The sequence below is a fragment of the Puntigrus tetrazona genome, chromosome 19, assembly GCF_018831695.1.
Source record: "Puntigrus tetrazona isolate hp1 chromosome 19, ASM1883169v1, whole genome shotgun sequence".
Lineage (NCBI taxonomy): Eukaryota > Metazoa > Chordata > Actinopteri > Cypriniformes > Cyprinidae > Puntigrus > Puntigrus tetrazona.
Window position 1 is genome coordinate 9202291 of NC_056717.1, and position 6358 is coordinate 9208648.

At 41.1% G+C, this 6358-nt stretch overlaps 2 protein-coding genes across 6 annotated transcripts in view; one reads left to right on the top strand and one right to left on the bottom strand.

Annotated features, from left to right (window-relative positions):
- The window catches only part of LOC122323377 (hippocalcin-like protein 1), a 313600-nt gene that overhangs the window by 81375 nt on the left and 225867 nt on the right, over positions 1-6358 (bottom strand). The gene's annotated exons all lie outside the window — the stretch shown is intronic.
- LOC122323371 (engulfment and cell motility protein 1) overlaps positions 1-6358 on the top strand; it is a 47109-nt gene that overhangs the window by 31735 nt on the left and 9016 nt on the right. Inside the window, exon 1 of one of the 5 annotated variants that reach the window (XM_043217173.1) lies at positions 664-686. The exons of the other annotated variants lie outside the window; for them this stretch is intronic. The gene's annotated coding sequence lies outside the window, so the exon portion shown is untranslated. Of the gene's footprint in view, positions 1-663; positions 687-6358 lie in introns of those variants that run through there. 5 annotated transcript variants of the gene reach the window in all.

The window sequence follows — 6358 nt, forward strand, 5'->3', positions numbered from 1 at the left end:
TCTCTCTCTCTCTCTCTCTCTCTCTCTCTTCATGATAGGCCTGTCACATCTTGTAAATATTGTCTGTCCATCTGTGTGTGTGTGTGTGTGTTTGTGTGAGGTGTGGAGATGAGAAGCGGGAGACAGGTCTGCTCTCGACGATGCTCCTGGGGCACAAAAAAAATCTGACGGGCAGTGGTTTGCCTGTTTCCATAGCAACCACATTCTAATTACTCCTGCTCCCGCTTCGCCACGACAGCATAGAACAGCTATTGTGTGCGTGTGTGTTTTGGTTCATAAACAGCTGTCTTCTCCTCCCAATCAGCTCTGACGAAGGCAGCTGACTTAAAATGGCCACTTCGGTGCATCCAAGCGCAGTAGTAGTGATGTAGTGACTCTGTTTAAGCTAGCACAACCCCCACCCCTCCCCCTTCCAATCTTTCCCTCTTCAGATGCCCTCCCTTGTATACAAACCACGTGATCCGTATTGCTAGAACGTCATTGGCTGAAGCAACCGTAGCGTCTGGCCAATCAGGCTTAAGCGCTGAAATGGACATAAACTGAGCTGCTTGGAGATGCTTTCAGACTTTAGAGTGCTGATGGGCATGAACGGCCAGACGAAAGCGACCCTTGGCTAAAGCTTGCTCTGTTTTCATCTGCACACACACACACACANGCGCTCCCAAACATGGAGGTGACAATGGCATGTGAGTATTACTGAAGAGACCGTGTCGGATGCATGGAGGAATGAAAAGGATGAAGCGGAGTTTGCAAATGTGCCTGGATGTTGTCGGGAAACGAGAGATGAAACAGGCGCACAGATGGGGCAAGCTTTGTGTGAAGCTGCTTGTAGTAATCAGGTTAGAGGCAGATTTCAGCTAGCGATTAAAGAGGATGCGATCCAGAGCGAGCGCTCAAACCTGCGCTCTCCTCCGTAGCCCAGCCCCTCCTAGGATACTTATTATGAATGAGCGCTTTAATGTCGTTTCTCCATCAGTCCGTTCTCCGTTGCACATTGACCTCCAGTCGCTCTCGTTGATGTGTGGCTGTTCATTAAGTTTGCATTATTTGTGCATGCATCCCACGTGCAGGAAGGTCTGTTTGGCATTTTTTTTTGCTACCGTTTTTCCAGGGAAAGCTTGTATTGGGGTTAATCTCTTTTGTATACGGCCTTTGCGCTTTCTTTGTTGGTTCAGTGTTCACAGGACTGACCTTTTTGTAGACGATCAAAAAGACAATAAATATCTCCCCGCACTTTTGAATTCAGCAATGGGCTGTCAGCTAGCTCCTAATGTTGATTGATTACGGTAATATCACAGGCAGCTTTTTTTTTCTTTTTTTTTTTTTCAAAGCATAAATCTGCAAGATCTCATAAAGTGAATGATGTCTTGAGGGTTTGGTTGGTCTTGCTCAAAATCCGCACCCATGCCTCCGGTCCATAATTCCCTGCTTCCCCTGGCAAAGCAAGATTTTAAAATAGAAATTTCTTTCCTTCCTTCATCCTTTCCTTCTGATTCTTTATTCTGTCTTCTTTTCCCTTCTTATATCCATTCTTTCCATCCTTCCTAATCCTTCCTTTTTTATTCCCCTTTTTCCTATCTTTCTTCCTGTCCTTCCTCATTGCTTCCTTCGCTTTTTCCCCTTCTTTGCTTTCACCCCCCCCTCCTTTCCTTTCCTTCTTGTTTTCCTTTCCATGCTTACATTTATTCATCCATCCTTTCCTTTCCTTTCCTTTCCTTTCCTTTCCTTTCCTTGAGATCTTTTTCTCTGTTTCTTTCTCACACACAAAAGCAGCACCACTCTTTGCTATGAGCTGAGTCTCCTGAGACCTTAAGTGACCTTAATGCATTGCACGTTTTCAGCATGCTTCATGCTGGCCCATGGTGAAAGAGTTACTCCTCTCTTCTCTTGTCAACGCTGTGGATCCCAAGAGAGCTGAGTGCCACCTGCTGTAGAGTACTCCGGGACGTGGGAAATATTTGAGATGCTTTTCAAGGACCTGTTATGAAATGTTTCCTTGTCAGAGAACATTTGCTTGTCTAGACTTTGCGCAGTTGACTTTCTCCGCGTTTGTGTGGTCATTTTCGATACAGTGACAACAATTGAAGGCTGCTCGCTTAGGATGCTGCCTAAACCAAGAGCCTGACAGATGTCATCACAGACGACTGCAGGTTGTATGGTCAAGCTGAGATGCTTAATATCCTGTTACACCAGTAGGTGCCAGGCCATGCCTCCAACACCTCAGCAAGCGTCTAGCAGCCTGCTCCTCAACCCAATGTATTCCTAGCCAGATCAACAAGAGTGGAAGAGATTCGATGGACCTACTTGCCTTTTGGTTTTACATTAAATTTACTCCCATTATCAACTCTAACCAGTGCATGCAAGACTGTAGCTCTCTTTTTTGGCATGCATATGCATACACAGGTGTTTTATCCTTGTCTACTCCACTTGTTATTCATAGGCATACCCCCAGCATTTCTGAAAAAAAATGACTCCCGACTGTACTGCATCTAAATTCATCACATGGTCTTTGCGGTCAGTGTTTCCAGCAAATGATTTTTCCGTTAATGATATCTATTTGTTTTCTTTGAAGTAATGCCCATTTCTTTGATGTGAATCATTATTAACTGTTATGAAAATCGTTAAAGGGAGGAAACGGCATAATTAGCATGCCAATTGTGGAATGGATAAATGTCCCTTTTCCTTTTTGTGCCAGAAAGCCCCATTAGGTGCACAGACCATAACATGCAAAGATATGTGCAATATATGCTTAACAGCCTCCATTATAAATTAGCTTTTTAGTTTCTTTCCAGCTGAGATTTGAAATTTAACATCTAACTAGGCTAATTAAGCAGCTTTGACTTTGAAGGAGGTTTTGAGTTTGATCCTATAACTATGTCCTAACCAGACGTAATACTACGACACGATTGAAAGGTATATTTTGCATATTAAGAGTTTTTCTCATAACCAGATACTTACTAATAAGTATAATAGGTAATAATATAATAGGTTTAATAATAGGTACTTTGTACATTATTTGGATTTAAAAGGTTTTGATTATCATGTTGTGTGACCTTTTTAGCCATACTGAAAGTGGCTGTGAATAATGTAATTTACTTTACAATAAAATTTGTTAAAACTGAACGTGTATTCCATGAAAAAGACTGCATCAGCGACACAGCATGTATATTCAATAATAGATTTGCTTAATATTTATGAATTAAATGATGTGCTTATCTATTTCTCAGTGGCTGTGGTTTATGATTGATTTTGTTGCATCTTGTAGCCATGTTGTGTTTGATATAGACAGACACACTGGAATCATATCACATTGCATCAGATTAGAATTGGTTTAGTGTAAAGTTGGATCGCAGGATTTGTCAAGTCTGCAGAGAAATCCTGTGGCTGTTCGCTTTAGCTATGCATGCAGAATATTTTAATAAGCCAGCTCCTGTGTATATTATGCATCAAATTGCATACTAAATGTCAGAATCATAAATAAGGATCATCCTTTTCTAGGCTTTGTTTACAGCAAAGCTGCTCATAAACTTATATGCGATTCATCTTCCTAAATCAATAAAAAACTCTTCTGATGCGACTGAATAACAGCCTTTGCATAATTACAGGTAGGAAATAAATACAACTATTAATTATGTGCTGCTGTGAAAAACAGAGAGGCATACATGTGAATTTATGATGGATAGCTGTGCGAAGTTATAATTAAAATAAGACAGGAGTGATAAATCTCGCTGCCCTGATTGGAAGCAGAGTTTTGATTGGCTGTCTGAATGAGGGAGGTGAGCAAACTGCTGTAGCTGCAAAAAAGTGCAGGTAAACCAACTAGTGGACTGCTACATGCTGCCATGTAATGGCTACTTCTTTATTTTAAGGCTAGATGGATATCTTCGAGCATTGCACATTTTTATTACGACTTGATGCATAAGCATTGCATTAACATGCATGGTAAGGATAAAAAGTTCCCCCCATTTTTATGTTGGGTTAATTCCTTTTTTGTTTCTATATGTTGATGGTTGTTTTTTCACATTTGGATGCGCTTTGGTTGTAATGCAATTCTTATAATCTGATAAAAAAGAAAACCTAATGCTTATGTAGCGCTATTTTTATATTTTCTGAGTCAAGTGACAGTCTAGTTTACAGTTTGTTTGTTTGTCTGTTTCTCGTCAACGTTTGGCTTGCGTACCACAGCCATTTGCTTGGAATTGGTTGGACCCCAAAGGACACATTTGTTTGAAGCTTTAATCAGCCGGAAAATCCTTTTGTTATCTTTTTTCAGCATTGCAGCAGCCAGTTTATCGGATATAAAATTATAAAGGGATATAAATATCTTTTACAGCGCTTGTCTGTAAGGGCCCTAAAATTTGGATTTGTTTATTTCTGTTTTCTCAATATAATCCAAGATGGCAGTATACAAAAATTGTGTCGTGTTTTCTGCCATTTTATATTATAATATTATATTGCTTGGTGTCATAGCACAACTCTATTCACGGCCTTTAATGGTACTGGCACGATCCCACAAGCCCACTCACTTTCCAAAGATATTTCAGAAACACTTTAATATTAAGATGAATCCCTCATTTCTTGTGCTTGAGGGAAGCAATGGATTTGTCCAATGGCTTTGTAGCTTTGACATCCAGAAGCATTCAATTAATACAGATGCCTTTAAGAGTAACAGCGCTGATGTATCAATATAAATCAAAATGTACAGTGCAATTTGGAATGAAAGCCTTAGTCTTAAGAACGCTTTCCATTTTTGAGCACACACACACACATTCATTCTTCCCCACTGTATGTCACTCTGTATTATCTGCAGGCTGACACACAGTGGGCGAGTGTGTTCTGTGCATTTAGATGCTCGGAAGAGGAGAGGCGAGAGAAAGACAATAAGAATGGCAGGGCAGTTGAAGACTCGCATACTTCTTAGTGAGGCTGTGACACACTTAGTACGTTTGTCTAAAAAAAGGTCCATTTCCGCTTTATTCACAAATATTACCGCCCACTGCATCAGCAGCTGAAATTCCTCCTTTCCCCCATATCACCTCATCCTCACGAATAAAAGGTCTGCTTCTATTTCAGCCATCACGACTTGATTTAAAGAGGCTGATAAAAGGCAGTGAAAGAGCGCCTTGGATTAATTAATTCTGAACCGTGAAAAATCTGTAAATGTGTTCAGAAAATTGCTTCCCCCGCCGTAAGGGATTGTTTCAAGTGGAGACTTTGGCTTCTTCGTCCCCCACCTGCAGCTGTCAAATCCCCCCTCCCCTTTAAACGCTACTGTGCCGTTTGAATGGAGCCGTCTCGGTTTATTCCTCTCATTCTTCAAGCACGGACATATCAGCCTAGTGATTTGGGAGGGGGCCCTGACCTTGGCCCAGTCTTATCACTAATTAAACCTCATCTAATCCTGCTGCGGGAGCCAGCGGCACCTGCTTCTCTGGATGACTGGGATGCGTGAATAGCAACTAGACTCGTTTCCAGCTTCCCAACTCATCCGTCACTGCGCTCCCCAGCTAATCACAGCATATGATCTGTAGCCCAAGGCTTGGTGCGTACAGCAAGCCTCTGTTTGTGGTTTCGAGCTCTGCGTTATTCAGGCTTCACCGGGAAAGCCGTGGCTCTTCTGCAGCTGGGCGTTCCTGTATCCGAGGATGAAGGAAAGCTGTCTGCTTTTGCTGCATATGGGTGAATGTTTGTGTCATAGTCCATCGCTGGCCGTCACTTCTGTTTGTTCGCATTTGATACTTCGTCGAGCAGCAATGCCCAAGATGGCTGTCGTGACTCTGCTTGGCTAGCCTCCTCTTATCTCCACAAGAAGAGCTTCTTCACTTGCTCTTTGGTAGTGAAACGAATGACTGTGAAACAGACAAAGCTCCATAAATTCACTACTTGAGACATTATAATGTTTTTACATACAACGATTAATGATAGCATGTTAACTGTATGTTAACGTGTTATTTTATGAATTTGTAGGGTTTGTTTGAATTATGCTGATTTTAAGAGAAAACGGAGCTTGAAAAGTGATGTTAGAAAAATCAAAATTTAAACCGAGACTCTGAAGCACATTTACTTGGATACATTGTTGGCAATAACTCTCTTGCCTGTTGTAGGACAGTAATTAAAGAAGCATTAGGGAGTCTCATTTAAGATGCACGTAATCATGTCTTGGATATGGTATTAACTGATCTTTGTTCAAGGATGTATTGTATCGACAGTTTTAGAAGCTTCTCATTTGGAGTTTAATGAGCGTGTGAATGGCTGTCCAGGTGCTTGGCAGTAATGTGATTATGCACAGTATATTATTAATGATTTGGTAAGAAAGAGATTGCTAATAATAACAATTAATGTATTGAATTATCTTCGC